Genomic DNA, 16160 nt, shown 5'->3' on the forward strand with positions numbered 1-16160 from the left:
GTATGTGTGTGTGCATGTGTGTGCACGCGTGTTTGCACATTTCATGAAAACGTCTCAAGATAAAGTTCAAGCTCGCCCTGAACTCACTGCGGTAGAATTTAGATATACATAATGATCACATTCATCATAGGAAATTTTAACTGTAACATAATACATCTTGATTCCTTTTACCCCATTTCCCTCCCTTCCCTTCAACCTCTCTTCTCCTCTTTATTTACAAACCTTTATTTCATTTTATTTTTCTTTTCTCCTTTTTTTCTTTTCCTTTCCTTCCTTTCCGCCTCCTTTCTCCCTAGTTCCTTTTTCCATTTGAACAATTTCTTCCTATTTCACAATGTCTATTAAACATTTTGGTCATTATTTACACTTTCAGTTTTTCACATCAGAGAGACAATGAAATATTTACACATGTGTGTGCAATTTCACTTAAGAGTATTGCTCATGCCAAGCGTGGTGGCACATGCCTGTAATCCCAGCATTCAGAAAGCTGAGGCAGGAGGATCACTGCAAGTTCAAGGTCAGCCTGGGCTACATAGTGAGTTCAGGGACAGCCTGAACTACAAAGTGAGACTCTGTCTCAAAAAAAAAAACCAACAACAAAAAGTATTGCCTCAAGGTGCATCAATTTACCTAGAAATGTCTCATCTATCCTTTTTTTATGCCTGAGAAGTACTCCATTGTATAAAAATAATCACATCTTTTTTATCCATTCATTGTTTGATGGGCATTTGGGTTGTTCCAAAATTTAGCTATTACAAACTGTGCTGCTATAAATGTGGGTGCACTTATATCACTGCCTGAACTTGAGGTTGTCCTCGAACTCACAGTGACCTTCCTGCCTCCATCTTACTAGTGCTGTAATTATAGGCATGCACCACCATACTTGACTTTCGTAATTTTTTTTTTTATTCTGTACCTCGGATCAAACTCAGGACCTTGCACTTGGGAGGCAGGTGGCGGCACCACTGAGCTAAATCCCCAGCCCCTCATAATATTTTTTTATTTAAACATTCACCCATATGTCTTGTCATGCACAGTTCAATCACATCATTTCCCACATCTCATAATTTGGTGGATGGGCACTTATTTGAAATAATAAGCTGAGCTTCAAAAAAAGGATCATCACAAAGGTCAGAAATCACAGTGCGTGGTTACAATATAAAGATATGATTCTCACTTTCTTAGCTGAAGGAGCTGCAAGTAGACTAGAAATAAATTGTTGGGAACATTAAAAATAAAATATTAATGGAAGTGTCAGAAATGAAGAAAACACATGTTGCAAAGTTTGAAGAGTGTGTTATAAGGAAGTTTATCAAATGGGAGAATGAGGAATACATGTGGCCAGTGACAGCAGCTGACTGAGACAAGGAGCTGAACTGAATGCTGGGCCGTCTGGGCAGAATTTGGTTCCAGCAGTGGGAAGTGGTCCACAGGAGGTATGAGCATGATTGTTTCTTCATCTGAGCTCCACCAGACACTTGTACATGCTAGCTGTTGACAATACTGCTAAAACATCTCAACTTGGAAGTGACAGAAATACTGGTCCTAAAAATGCAAAATACAGCATGCTTTTATAAACATGGAGTTCACAAATTAGCACACTGAACCTGAAAACATATTTTCCATGGAGTGTCAAAGTTTATGTTTTTCGTGGTTTTTTTCCATTTAATTTTATTTTTTCCTATTTTCAGTTAATGTAGTTTGCAGGCATCTTGAGGAGTCATTACATGTACATATTACAGCATGTTTCTTTCCTTTTTTTAATCCCTTTTCTTTTCCCTCCCCCTCCCCCATCCTCCTCCAGTTCCCCTACCCCATTTTATATTCTTGTTGATACAGTATTACTAATCTTAGCTCATGTTTTGGCAAATATTATTTATGTTAATTGGGGTTATTAGGTTCCTCTATATGACATATCTTTATTCTACTCATTTCCCCTTTCTCTCCTCCTCACCCCTTGCCCTTGTTCCCTAGGACTACTTCACTATTGCAAGAGATCCACCCTCTTGTCCTCTTCTATTCTCCTTTATCATGTTCTGTTTGTACTTTGCCTCACTCAGATGAGAGACACTATGCAGTAGTTAAGCTTGTGTGTGGTTTATTTAACTCAATATTATATTTTCCAATTGCATCTGTTTTCCTACAAGTGTGTCAAATTTGCCATTCTTTATAGCTGAATAGTATTCCATTATATATAGATGTCACATTTTCATTATCCAGTTATCTGCTGATGGGTATACAAGCTGCTTCCAAGATTTAGATATTATGAATTGTGCTGCTATAAACATTGGTGTGCATGTATCGCTGTAGTATGATGACTTGAGTTCTTTGGGGAAGATACTTAATATCTGGGTCATATGGAATTTCTAATTTCAGTTCTTTGAGAAATCTGCATTCTGATTTCCATAATGGTTATACTAGTTAACATTTCAACCAACAGTGGAAGAGGGCTCCTTTTCACCACAGCCATGTGAGCATTTGTTATTGTTTGATTTCTTTCTTTCTTTTTTTTTTTTTTTTGGTACTGGGAATCAAACTCAGGACCTTGCACTTTTGAGGCAGGTGCAGCACCACTGAGCTAAATCCCCAGCCCTAGTGTTTGATTTCTTAATGATTGCCTTTTTTTTCAGAGTAAGATGCAATTTTAGCATTGTATTAATTTGCTTTTATCTAATGGCCAGAGATGTTGAACATTTTTTTCATATATTTGTTTACCATTTGTATTTCTTCCTCTGTGAAATGTCTGTTCATTTCTCTTGCTCATTTCTTGACTGGGTCTTCAACTTTAGGTGGTTTCATTTTTTTGAGTTCTTTGTATAGTCTAGATATTAGCCCTCTGTCAGAGGAGTAGCTGGCAAATTGTTTTCCCATTATTTTATTTTCCAGTAGGTTTAATGTTTCTGTTGTAATATTTGTATCATTGATCCATTTGATTTTAATTTAGTATATGTGAGAGATAGGGGTCTAGTTTCAATTTTCTGCAAGCAGATAACCGGTTTTCCTAGCACCACTTGTTGAATAGGTTATCTTTCCTCCAACATATGTTTTTGGCCTCATTGGCAAAGATCAAATAGTTGAATGTGTCTGGAGAGGTTTCTGTATCCTCGGTTGTGTTCCACTGATTCACATATCTGTTTTTGTTCCAGTATCATGCCATTTTTATCTCTATTGCTTTGTAGTATAGTTTGAAGTCAGGTATTGCTATGCTTCCTGCTTTGTTCTTGTTGTCCAAAATTGTTTTTGCTATTCTGGGTCTTTTCTTATTCCATATAAATTTTAGGATTGTTTTCTCTAGTTCTATAAAGCATGCTGTTGGTATTTTGATTGGGACAACATTGAATCTGTGTAACGGTTTGAGGAGTATGGCCATTTCAACAATACTGGTTCTGCCTATCCAAGAGCAGGGGTATCTTTCGATTTTCTGATGTCTCCTTCATTTTCCTTCATCAGAGTACCATAGTTTTCTTTGTAGAGGTCTTTCATTTCCATGGTTAGGTTAATCCTTAGGTATTTCATTTTTGTTGAAGCTACTGTGAATGGTATTGTTTCATAATTTCCTTCTCATCAAGTTCATTATTAGTGTACACAAATACTAATGACTTTTGTGTGCTGACCTTGTAACCTGCTACATTGCTGAAGTTGATTATTCATTCTGAGCTTTTTGGTGGAATTCTTTGGGTCTTCTATGTAGAGTGTCATGTCATCTGCAAATAATGATAATTTGGTATATTCTCTTTCTCCGTGTATCCCTTTCATTTCTTTCTCTTGCCTGATTGCCCTGGCTAATGTTTCAAGTACTATGTTGAATAGACAAGGTGAGAGTGGACACTTGTGGTCACTTGTGAGAGTGGATTCTCGTCTTGTTCCTGATTTCAGGGATAATGCTTTTAGCTTTTCCTATTTAATATGAGGCTGTCTATTGGTTTGTCATTAATAGCCTTTCTCATATTCAGGTATGGTCATTCTATACCTGTTTTCTTCAGGGTTTTCAACATGAAGCAGTGTTGGATTTTGTCAAAAATCTTTTCTGTGTCTATTGATAGGATCATATATATTTTTAAAATCTTGCTCCTGTTTATATGATGAATTATATTCATTGACTTACATATGTTGACCCATCCTTGCATCTCTAGGATGAAACCTACATGATCATGATGTTTGATCTCTTTTATAATGTGCTGCATTCTGTTTTCTAATATCTTGTGCAGGATGTTTCCATCTATTTGGGGGGGGGTTGCTGTTGTTTGTTTTTGTTTTTTCAGTACCGGGGATCGAACTCGGGACCTTGTGCTTGCAAGGCAGGCAGTGGCACCACTGAGCTAAATCCTCGGCTGCATCTATGTTTGTTAAAGAGACTGGCCTATAGTTTTCTTTTTCAGTTGAGTCTATCTCCGGTTTGGTGATTGGGGTGATATTGGTTTCCATAAATGAGTTTGGGATTACTCCATCCCTTTCAATTTCTTTGAAGAGCTTGAGGAGTATTGGTGAAATAACATCCTTAAAGATTTTGTAGAATTCAGCAGTGAATCCATCAGGTCCTGGGCCTGTTTTAGTAAGTAGATTCTTTATTATTGTGCCAATTTCATTGCTGGTTATTGGATTGCTTAGCATATTTATGTCTTCTTGAGTTAGTTTTGGTAGTTTGTGTCTACAAATCTATTTCTTCAAAATTTGATAGTTTGTTGGAATATAATTTTTCAAAGTAGTTACTGTGTTCTGGATTTCAATGCTGTCTGTTGTGATTTGAACATTTTCATTTCTGATTGCATTAATGTGAGTCTTTTCTCTCTCGGTGAGTCTTGTTAAGGGCTTATCTATTTTATTCATTCTTTCAAAGAACTAGCTCTTCAATTTGTTGATTTTTTAAATTTTTTTTTACCCTCAATTTCATTGTTTTCCACTCTCATCTTTATAATGTCCATCCTTAATTTTTATTTGGGGATGGTTTGTTGTTGTTTCACAAGTATCTTGAGATTTCTCGTAAGGTTATTTATTTGGGCTTGCTCTGGTTTCCTAATGTAAGCATTGATTGTGATGAATTTTCCTCTTAGACCTGCTTTCATAGTGTCCCAGAAATTTCATTGACTTGTACAGTCATTGTCATTAACTTCCAGAAATTTTTAAATTTCTTCTTTGATTTCTTCTGTGAAGAAATTGTTTTTTTATTGCACAGTGGTCTGATAGCATGCATGAGGTAATTTTAGTTCTTTTATATTTATTTAAACTGGTTTTGTGGACTAGTATGTGATTTATTTTGGGAAAAGTACCATGTGCTGCTGAAAAGAATATACACTCTGTTGTAGAGGGATGGAGTACTCTGTATATATCTATTAAATCCATATGCTCAAGGGTGTGAGCATATTGAGTGTAATTGTTATGAACTTTTGGTTCATTTCCTTTTTTAATTCATCGACTTTTTTCATCCCTTCTATGAACTTTTCATAGATTTCTGCTTCCTGGTGTTTGTTTTCTTCTTATATTGTGGCCTCTTGCTCTGCCTTGGGGGAGTCTGGAGAATTTGGGGCTTTTCTATTTCCTTGCATCCCCACTATTCTGTGTGCACCTGTGGTTTTGTCTGTTGTGTGTGTGTGTGTATGTGTGTGTGTATAAATAGTTTGTTTTGTTTTATTTTAATATATATCCCCTTCTTTTTCCCCTCCTCTCTTTTGGGGGTACTACAGTTGAAGACTAAAAAAGTGAGGGAACTTTGTGGCTTATATGGAGATTAGTGGGATGCTACCTCTCCGTGAATAATTTTCAGTTTTGTATGTCCAATGTTAGTCTTTATTCCTTCTGTTATTTAAGTAATTTTCACTCTGTTCCCATGCCTTGCCAAAAGAATTACTTCTGGTTAAATGACATCCACTGATTCAATCTTATAACACTTCTTTGTGATAGACGTTGCAGTTACACTTCCCCTTTTGTCTATCCTCTGCACACTATGACATTTTATTATTTGTGGTTGTTCTACAGTGAGGTAGGTGAGGTAGGGTGAGGAGAACAGGAGCTGGTTGGATGAGGAGTGTTAGGGTTAGGGCAGAGATAGTGGTAAATGAGAATAAAAGGTGGATGTGGGATCTGATTTTATTGCAGTACTTTTAGGTGAGTTAAAGGGTTAGTATTGGTAGTTTTCAGAGGATAGTTGTGGGGTCAGGGACAAGATATGGGAGAAAGGAGGCTTACTTTCTGCTTAAGGAAACCTATGTGGTTGCCAGAACCTGCTGATAAGGAGGACAATAAACTAGGTAAGATATGGAAGAGGCAAAGGCTTAGGATGGGGAGTATTGAGGGTTAATACTAGAGACGATAGGAGTGACTATGGTGGAGTTAAGTCTGGGGAATTTTAAAAATTGGGAGGAGTTTATATGTTTAATAAAGAATAAGGAAATGTGTTAATGGGACCGGGGATGTAGCTCAGTGGTGCCGTGCCTGCCTGACAAGCTCAAGGTCCTGAGTTTGATTCCTGGTACCGAAAAAAAAAAGAAATATGTTAATAATACTGTTTCAGAGGTTTGAGGTGAAGAGACTAGATAGGGAGTTGAGCCAAGGGAGAGAACCTAGGCACCTATTAAATCAGTGAAAGAGCAAAGACACAAAAGTAACAACATTACACAGGGAACAACAAAAGAACATAAGTCCTCATTATGAAATAAATCAAGAAACATACAAAAATTTAAACCTATAGGATGTCCAATGTGTACCCAGATTAAATATTCCAATGAGACATTGCATATGTGATTCTCAAGTAGCTTCTTTGCCAGAGAGTCTGAGTGCTCACACCCCAGTATCTCCACTGATCTTCCACTGCAATGCTAAAGCTAACTCACTCAGGACTTCTTTCCACAAGGTTGCAGTCATTCTTTCAGAGTCTGATCTAATCCAAGTTCTTGGGTTAGGAACTCTTGCTGTCCTTCTCCCTGGGTGTGATGGTGGAATCAACAGACAGATTCATTGGCCCGAAATTGCCCACGGAGTCAAGATTATTCCTGTGCAGTTAAATCAGCTACATTAGTGACAGGCTAATCTGTTACAGTGGTGTCTGTCAGGCCCAATTGAGAAATAACATACCATGAGACCCTATTTTGGGTTTCCCTTTAACCTAGAAAAGAAATCTACATTTATAGTGAAAGCATAATAAGAATCGAAGTATTGACCCATAGATAATATGCACTAAATGCAATGGCTTTTTCTCTTCTAATGGTGAAAAACAGCATTCAACAGTGATATATATATATATATATATATTGGTACCGGGGATCAAACTTGGGACCTTGCGCTTGCAAGGCAGGCACCAGAACCACTGAGCTAAATCCCTGGCACACAACAGTGATATTTATAGAATCAGTTATGTAAAGCCCAGGTGGTTGGGGACTGGGAAATGCCTGAGGGGGAAAGAGGAAAAAAGGTTTTTTTAAAAGTTCTCTGCTATGTGGCATGGGAAACAGGAAACAGGAGGGGGTAAGGATCCTAGTGATGGTAAAGTTATGTTATATATTAAGAAGATGATAACAGAGAAAATTGGGAACAGAATTGGTAGTGAGAAATGAGGGTGGGAAAAGATTCTATGACTGATTAGAGGAAAAAGTTAAGGGGAGATGAAGGAGGAGAAGAAAGAAAAGCAATTTTGAGAAGGAATAAGAATCAGGAGAAAGAAGTCAGGTGAAAAGATACGGATAAAAGTAGGAGGGATATAAAGGGGCAAGGGAGAATTCCCTTACCCTCTATAAACAATATAGGCAAGAGGAAGAGAACCACACACAGACATGCTCATAAAAGAAAAAAATGGAAATGATGGAATAAAATTGGAAGGGATAAAAAAGAGGAGGAAAAAATAAAAATTTTAAAAGTTAAAAAAATATTACAATAACATAAAAAAATAGAAGAGAGTGTTCTGTTGTGTTGGGTGTGTGGCTCTTTTCCTCAGCCTAGGATTAAGGAGCAGAGTTCAAGCCAGGACATATCTCTGCTTGCACTGGAAATCTGTGGTGGCAGCCTGACCCCAGAACAGTGCTGGGTGCAGACCTCTGCATCTGGTGAGAACAGGTACCAGTGTGAGCTTCCAGCCCTGTGTAACTTGGGCTGAACCTGGTCTTGGACCACAGTAGCTGAGTCCATGCTCACCAGTCCCAGCCCCTCAGCGGGACTCCTCACAGCTTGTTTTCTAATTGCTGGGTGTCTCATGTGGTTGTTCTTCACCCATCCACTTTGGGAACTTGACAGCTGGAAGGAGACCTGGAGCCAAGGGGCAGCTCTGCGACCCAGGCTCCAGCACTGAGACGTCATAATGGTGCCCCTGCCAGCTCTCCCTCCATGATTGTGGTGGCAGGTGCTGTATGGGATCACTTACCCACTGTTGATTGTAGAAGGCCGCTCTGGAAGCAGTATTCCGTGTTCTCCTTGGCAGTTCCAACTGCCGCTGGTCCTCTCAATCCTAATGAGGTTCTGTTTCCGTGAGTGAAAATTTGTAGTTTCAGTTTGTCTCCCAGCTAGTGACTGGTGCCAGCCACTCTCTGACAGCACAGTTTGCAAGGGGTACCAGCTCTCCTTTATTTCTTCTCTACTAATTGACCCTTTTTTGTCCATTCCTTCTTGGTTCCTGGCTAACCTCCTCTTACTTTGATCACTCTCTAAACTTATGTTTTTCAGACTCTAGACACTTTGCCCTGGAGAAGCTGAGTTGCTGGCCCTCACTATTCTACAATTTATTCCTATATTCCAATTTTTATTTTTTATTAGTACATGTTTGTAATGCACAATGTTCCAGTTCCTCATGAGGAGTTGGTACATATACGTAACGTAGCTCAGTTCTTTTTTTTTTATCCCCTTCCCCTCTCCTTTTCTCCCCCTCCCTCCACTAAATCAAAAGGAATTTCTTGATTCCTTTTCCATTTGCAAGTCCCTATTTGATAATCTAGCTTATATTTTGCTCTATTTAAATTGTGGGTTTCTAATATAAGATAAACCATGCGATATTTATGCTTGTCTGTCTGATTTATTTCACTTAACATTATGGTCTGTAGGTGCATCCATTCTCCTACAAAACAGCAAGTTTATCTTTCCTTATGTCAGAATAGTCCTCCACTGTTATCACATTTTTTTTATCCATTCATCTGTTGATGGGGACTTAGTCTGCTTCCAAGATTTAATTTTGTGAATTGTGCTGCTATGAACATGTATTACTGTAATATGATGCCTTCAACCCTTTTGGGAAGATATCTAAGAAAGGAATAGCTGGGTTGAATGGAATTTCTAGTTTTAGTTTTTTGAGGAACCTCCGTACTGATTTCTATCGTGGTTGTACTAGTTTACATTCCTCCCCACAATGTAGAAGGGCTCTTTTCCCCCCACAGACTAACCAGTGTTTGTTATCATTTTATTTCTTAATGATAACTATTCTTTCTGCAGTAATATGGAATGTCAGTGTTGTTTAAATTTGCATTTCTCTAATGGCCAGAGATGCTGAACTGTTTTTCATGTATTTGTTGGCTATTTGTACTTCCCAGAAGTACGTAAGTGTTTGTTCATTTCAGTTACTCATTTTTTTGACTTGGTCTTTTATTTTTGGGGTGTCTTAGTTACTTTTCTCATTGTTGAGAAAAAATACTTGACACCCCAAATTAAAGGAAGAAAGGATTATTTCAGCTCATATTTGGTAGAGGTTTCAGTCCATAGCCAGCTGACTCTAAAGCAGGGTGGCTGAGCAGAGAGGCAACACAGAGGAGAAACAGTTCATGGTGTGAAAGACAGAAGTAAGTAGGCAGCAGCAGCAGCCACCCTGCTTTTTTCTTTTATCCCATCCAGGCTACCTGCCTTTTGGATGGTGCTACCCAGAACTACGCCAGTTCCAGTCTATGGACTAATTTAGTACCACACATCCTTAATCCCAGTATCACACACCCTAGATCCAGCCACCTCCAAAAGCCCTACCTATGAGTGCATGAAGCTTTGGCAGGACATCCATATACAAGCCATAACACAAGGGTCTAATTTTTGAGTTCTTTATATATACTTTATATATTAGTCGTCTGTCCAAGAATTAGCTGACAAAACTTTTTCTATTTTATAGATTGTCTCTTCACTCTGTTGGTTATTTCTTTTGCCGTGCAGTAGCTTTTCACTTTGATATGATTCTATCTGTTAATTCTTGGTATTACTTCTTGAGTAATTGGTATTCTGTTCAGAAAGTCCTTGCCTATGCCTGCCTATGTCTTCAAGAGTTTAACCTATTTTAGTCACAGCTGCATCCCTTGCAGACGTGAAGGGCACAGAGCATCTGGGCCACCATGTCAATCTTAAGTCTCCATGGGTCACCACACACGCTCTTGTCTGGGGCCTGCTTCTGGGGCACTGAACTGAGGTGGGGGACAATTGGGGTGATTGCTGTGCCAACAGTAGCATGCACCCCACAATCCCCAGAAGGTATGTCACTGGGAGCTGGACACTCTGCACCTAGACCTGGCTGCATTGCATCTGTAACAGTCAAGTCCAGGACACAGCTGGGCCCCTAGGCAGCATCTCCCAGAGCCTTCTGTACCATGCATATTTTTCCACATTTGCTATAGAATTGAGGACCTTGAGATACATCCACACTAGAGGATTTGAGGAAACCCAAGAAAAATTCCTACTCCTTTTAAATTAAAATGGAAAAATATGAGAACCTAGTATTGGTCAGAGAAGAGATTTATGTGATGGTGATGAAGTGTAGGAATAAAGATAACGGAAGAATTGTGGTCATCAAGAAGTTCTTAGACAATAATAATGACAAATGATTAAAATAATTGCTATCTGAGAAATGAGCTTACTAAAGCAATGAGGCCTGAGAATTTGGTGAATGTGTTAGAAGTGTGTAAGGAAAAAAAATGATGGTACCTGGTCTTTCAATTTGTTGACTACATAATTCTTGATGACTTGGAGCTCTTTCAAAATGAAGTAGATTACCACATAGTCCAAAAATATTTATTTCAGATTATTAATGAAATTGGATATGTCACAAGCACAATATTATACACAGAGATATAAAGCCAGAGAACATATTAATGTCCTATTCTGGCATTGTGAAGCTGTGTAACTTCGTATTTGCATGCACACTGGAAGCTGCCAGGGAGGTTTACACTGATTATGTGGCCACCTTGTGGTACAAAGCTCCAGAGCTACTGATTAGAGATGTAAAATATTTCATAGCTATTGATGCTTGGGCCATTGGCTGTCTGGTAACTGAAATGCTCACGGGGGAACCTCTGGTTCCTGGAGACTTTGATATTCATCAGATCTATTGTATTATGATGTGTTTATAATTTAATTCTAAGACACCAGAAGCTGTTTTACAGAAATCCTGAATTTGCCAGAGTACCATTGCCTGAAATCAAGGAAACAAAACATTTTGAAAGGTGTTATCTTAAGCCCTGTGAAGTTGTGTTAGATTCAGCAAAGAAATGGTTATATATTGGTCCAGACAAAAGGGCATTCTGTGCTAAGCTCCTGCACCATTTCTTTCAGATAAATAGATTTGCTGATTCTCTGAGGAAATAGAGTTGAAAATACAGAAATATTTCTTTACCTAAAAAAAAATCCCAAAACAGAAAGAAGGAAAAGGAAAAAGAGGAATCCTTAAGTGAAGAAAGGAAAACACTTGTATAGGGTACCAATGCTGAGGTCAAAATTATGAATTCTAAAGTATTTAAAATAATAGGGTCAAAAATTGATGGAGAGAAAACTGAAAAAGGCACTATAGCTTGAAATGCCAGCTGTCTTCACAAAAGTGAGACAAGCCATGTCCAGGCAGCACTTTTGAGCAGCCTCAGGGTCTGAAGCAGCAGCAGCAAGACCTAGCATACCAGGAACCTGACATGGTGGTCTCCCTGCCACCCCCTCACACATGCTGCAGTGGTGCTTGGTGGTAATCCCTCAGTGGGGGCTGTCCCAGGAGTTCAGAGTTACAGAGTAGGTGAGAAAGCTAAGAAGTTGTTATGGCTTATATCTAGATGCCGCCCCCCCCCCAAGCCTCATGCACTCATAGGTGGGGCTTTTTGGAGCTGGCTGGAGCTAGGGTGTGTGATGCTGAGATTAAGGGTGTGTGGTACTAAATTAGTCAACTGATTGGAATCAACATTTCTGGGTGTGGGTAATGGAACCCCCACCCTGGGTGTGGGCAGCACTAATCAATAGGCTTATAGCATGGATGGAATACAAAGGGAGAGAGGGAAGGTGGGCTTGATGCTGTTCTGTGCTGCTGCTGCTGCTTGCTGCCTTCTGCCTGCCACACCACGAACTTTCTCTCTGTATGCCCCTCTGTCATGCTTCCCTGCCTTGGAGCCAGGTGACTATGGACTGAGACCTTTATAAGATGTAAGCTGAAATAAACCTTTCTTCTTTAATTTGTGGCTGTCAGGTATTTTGTCTCAGATATGAGAAAAGTAAGACAGAAGTATTGTATTCCATTTGTTAAACCAAATAAACATTCTTTTGCAGGAACTTATAATATTAATGTGACCATATAGATAACCAGTGTAAAGAACTTCCTTCATTCCTAGGAATGGGGAAAAAATAAGAACCAAGATGCATTATGTAAAGGTACAATTCCCAGTGAGAAATGTAATTGTGTTGTATACCTAAAGTGTACCAATAAAGGAATTTAACAAAAAAAAGAACTTCCTTCAACAAAAACAAATAAATGAAGGAAATATGCCAACACAGATATGTATTTGCCTGCACTAAGCTACAACCATCTCCCTGAACTGAGTGGCTTGAAAAGCATAATTAGAAATTCTACACTAATGAAGAAAGAAAACAAAATTCGTTCTGAATCTCAAATACCTTCTCTGACTGATATTGAGCTGTGTGCCCCCAGTATAACATTATGCCAGATGACTTGGAGGCTGATTTGCCTCGGATGGAACATCAGCATTGAGGATCACTCCATTACTGAACAGGGAGCTGCACTTGAGATGGTACTCTTTTGCACCAAGAGTGCTGATATCCTAGGAGGAGAGATTCGTGATTTTGACTGCTTTCTTCTGAATGGCCTGCTTTTCTTTTTTATTTTTCCATTAAGTTTATTGGTACATTTTCGGTACACAATACAGTTACATTCATCATTGGGATCTTGTACCTTTACATGAGCATCTTGGTTCTTATTTTTTCCCCCTTCCCCTGCCCTCCCTTCACCCCCTCCTCTCTTCCCTATTTACAAAGACTTTGTTTCCATTTTTTTCCTTTTGTCATATTTTTTCTTTTCCCTTCTTTCCTTTTCCTTACCCCTCCAACTTCTCCTACTATGGCCTGCTTTTCTAAGAAAGACTGCAGAAGGAAAGGTGAAGACTTCTAATTCTTTCAAAGGATGATTGAGCAAGTGCCTGTCCTTACTGTTCCAGTCTATTGATACTGTTTCAAGATATATCTAATGAGGTCTGGGGATTTATCTCAGTGGTTCTGGTGCCTGCCCCATAAGCACAAGGTCCTGAGTTCAATCCCTGTACCTCCCTCAAAAAAAAGATATATCGAATGAAAGAATAGTGATATGGTTCTTGTTACATGAAATGTGTATTTTCTGTTAGTAGAGTGGATGTTTAAAATTAGCCAAGATTAAAAGTGAGTGAAAAGAGGGACAAAGGATTTAGCTTCGTGGTCCCACCACCTGCCTTGCAAGCACAAGGTCCTGAGTTCGATCCCCAGTACCAAAAAAAATGCAGTAAAAAGAAAGAAATATTATAGAAGGTCTGTGCTATTTGTATATATACGTTACTGTTAAAGAAAATGAAAAAAATCTAGGATCAATAAGAGAAAATGTTTCCTTTATCTTGACTATAAAAACACACTCAAAATAAAGAGTTTTACCTATTTTATCTTCCAGCAGATGAAGTGTTTCTGATTTAATGTTTAGATCTTTGATCCATTTCAATTTTAGTTTAGTGTATGATAAGCGATATGGGACTTGATTCTATGTTCTGCGAGTGGATAGCCAGTTTTTCCAGGAGCATTTGTTAAAAACTCTTATGTTTGCTCCAGTGTATGTTTTTGGTCCCTTTGTCAGAGATCGGGTAGCTGAATGTGCCTGGAGTTGTTTCTGCATCTTCTATTCTGTTACCTTGATCCACCTGTCTGTTTTTTGTTTGTTTGTTTGTTTGCTTGCTTGCAGATTTTTTGCCACTAACATGCTCTTTTAATCTTGATCATTTTTTAAAATTAATTTTATTGGTACATTTTATTGGTACATTTTAGGTATACAATTTGTTTACATTTATCATTGGGTGTTTGTACCCATACATGATATATCTTGGTTCTTATTTTTTTCCCCATTACCTGTGCACCCTTCATTCCCTCTGCCCTTACCTATTTACATAGATTTCACTTCCATTTTTTTTCTTTTCTCATACTTTTTCCTTTCCCTTTTTTCCTTTCCCCTTCCCCTCCCTTCACTCCTTCTTCTTTGGACCTTTTTTCCTATTTCAAATTATCAATTATTCATTTTAATCATTCTTAACCTTTGTTTACACTATCAGTTTCTCACACTAGTGAAACTATTCGGTATTTACACGTGTGTCCTATTTATTTCACTTAAGAGTATGGCCTCAATATGCATCCATTTAGCTATAAATGACTCTAGTTTTTCATTCTTTATGGCTGAGTAGTACTCCATTTTATTAAAAACCCCCCACATTTTCTTTATCCAGTTTCCAGTTGATGGGCACTTGGGCTGCGTCCAAGCTTTAGCTATTACAAACTGTGCCACTATGAACATGGGTGCACATATGTCACCGTGGTATGATTCTTTTAATTCTTTTGGGAAGATACCCAGCAGGGGAATAGCTGGGTCATATGGGACCTCTAGTCCTAGTTTTTTGAGGTATCTCCATACTAACTTCCACAGTGGTTACATGAGTCTGCACTCCCACCAGCAATGGAGAAGGGTTCCTTTCTCCCCACAACCCCGCCAGCATTTGTTATTGGTTGATTTCTTGATAGCAGCCATTCTTTCTGGGGTGAGGTGGAATCTCAGTGTCGTTTTCATCTGCATCTCTCGAATGACCAGTGATGTTGAACATTTTTTCATATGTTTCTTTGATGCTTTTACTTCTTTGTCTGAGAAATGTCTGTTCATTTCAGATGGCCATTTTTGAATTGGGTCTTTGAATTTGGGGGGTCTGATTTTTTTCAATTCTTTATATTTTCTAGATTGTAGTCCTTTGTCTGAGGTAGAGCTGCTAAAAATTTTTCCCATATTGTAGGTTGTCTGTTAGCTCTGTAGGTGGTTTGTTTTGCAGTGCAGGAGCTTTTTTTTTTTTTTTAATTTTCTTCATTTTTAATTTACAGCAGAAAGAATATAAAGCATTCAGAAAACATTTTCCATATTTTAAGGGCAATTCAAAACATTTTGCATGGTTTCCAGCAGCTGAGTTCTTCAACAGATCCATTGGTTCAATGATGCTTTACATGCACAATTACAAAAATAAAACTTACAAAAAAGAAGACATCTAGACTAGTTTTACATGCAAGTCTCAGGGACACCCCATTGGGCACCAGCTACTGTGTGGAACTGCCATAAGTGTCCGTGCAGCCAGAGAGGGGTTGGTGTTGTCTTTATTTTGTTCACACAGTACAGCTGATTTTGAATGGGTAACAAGAATAGCAATTAAATCTTCAGGAGACAGAATAAGGTTAGCTATTAGTTTTATAATGAAATCCTACTCCTGGCACTTGGGAATTCAGATTATCCAAGAAAGCTGGGCTTACCTATCACCATATATTCAAAATTAAGATTCACAACCAAGAAAAAGCGGTCAGAAATGCTTTGTTTCAGTGGAAGTGCATTTTTACCTCACCTAGGATTCACAGTTGTACTGGTAGGTTTTGAACCTACTTCCTATCCCTTCCATAAAAACCTCCTAATTCTATTTAAGTCTCTATCATCTGGAATTTTATTCAGCTAAGAATGTAGCATGTAAAACATTAAAAAAATGTGAGGGTTAAAGCAAATCCACTGAGGTCATTACTCCGGTCAAAAGATCAGTTATGTGTACCATAATAAATGGAATAAATGTATCCAAATTCAGTATTAATATAGGATATTCTGAAAGAGCTGGCTTTCACATTCTGTTCCCAGTTATGAATGCAATTGTGTGTTGGTAAATTACTCAGTGTCCTCCTACAGATCAAAGTGTGTA

At 38.4% G+C, this 16160-nt stretch overlaps 1 protein-coding gene and 1 pseudogene across 1 annotated transcript in view; both read left to right on the forward strand.

The window, feature by feature from the left end:
- LOC101704253 (zinc finger protein 449-like) overlaps positions 1–16160 on the forward strand; it is a 207276-nt gene that overhangs the window by 169719 nt on the left and 21397 nt on the right. The window lies entirely within an intron of this gene.
- On the forward strand, positions 10641–14040 carry LOC101704954 (cyclin-dependent kinase-like 2; annotated as a pseudogene).

This window comes from Heterocephalus glaber, unplaced genomic scaffold, assembly GCF_053883595.1.
Source record: "Heterocephalus glaber isolate CG9 unplaced genomic scaffold, H.glaber_assembly_v1.0 deba00001765, whole genome shotgun sequence".
NCBI lineage: Eukaryota > Metazoa > Chordata > Mammalia > Rodentia > Bathyergidae > Heterocephalus > Heterocephalus glaber.